Genomic DNA, 785 nt, shown 5'->3' on the forward strand with positions numbered 1-785 from the left:
CAACTTGGATTGTAAGTATTGCTATAAGGATTGTTTTGAGATCGAGGATTATTACCCATGTAATTTAACTACTCGTTCTCCATGTTGTAGCCATAAAGTGGGTATTCTGAATTGCTTGATCCACCTCCATTTGCTTTGCACTGCATTATTGGGTGAACCTGTGAAGAATTAAGAAAACCATCAATTTTCTTATTCAAGAGTTCTACCTGATTAGAAAGCATGGTGACTGAATCGACGTTATAAATACCGGCTGTTTTCGTTGGCTTTGTCATCATAACTTTCCACTGATAGTTATTCAGTGACATCTCATTTATAAATTCATAGGCATCTTTAGGTGTTTTATTATTGATGGTTCCACCAGCAGCTGCGTCAACCATTTGTCGAGTCGAAAGATTCAGGCCATTATGAAAAGTTTGAACCTGTAGCCAAAGTGGTAACCCATGGTGAGGGCATCTTCGCAAAAGGTTATTATATCTCTCTCACGCATCGTAGAGTGTTTCTAAATCCATCTGTACAAAAGAAGAGATATCATTACGTAATTTAGCCATTTTAGCCAGCAGAAAGTATTTTAGTAAAAACTTTTCGGTCATTTGTTCCCAAGTAGTGATTGACCCTTGCGGTAACGAATTCAACCACTGTTTAGCTTTGTTTCTCAATGAAAAAGGGAATAACCGAAGGCGGATAGCGTCATCAGAAACGCCATTAATTTTAAATGTATCACATAGTTTTAAAAAGTTTGCTAAGTGAGCGTTGGGATCTTCGTCCTGTAAACCATCAAACTGAAC

The 785-nt window shown here is 37.6% G+C and overlaps 1 non-coding gene across 1 annotated transcript; it reads left to right on the forward strand.

The window, feature by feature from the left end:
- Nucleotides 1–435: 435 nt before the first annotated feature.
- Nucleotides 436–542, forward strand: LOC128285847 (small nucleolar RNA R71). The gene has a single exon (XR_008276395.1). It is a non-coding gene; the product is annotated as a small nucleolar RNA R71 (small nucleolar RNA).
- Nucleotides 543–785: the final 243 nt, after the last annotated feature.

This window comes from Gossypium arboreum, chromosome 12 (genome assembly GCF_025698485.1).
Source record: "Gossypium arboreum isolate Shixiya-1 chromosome 12, ASM2569848v2, whole genome shotgun sequence".
Lineage (NCBI taxonomy): Eukaryota > Viridiplantae > Streptophyta > Magnoliopsida > Malvales > Malvaceae > Gossypium > Gossypium arboreum.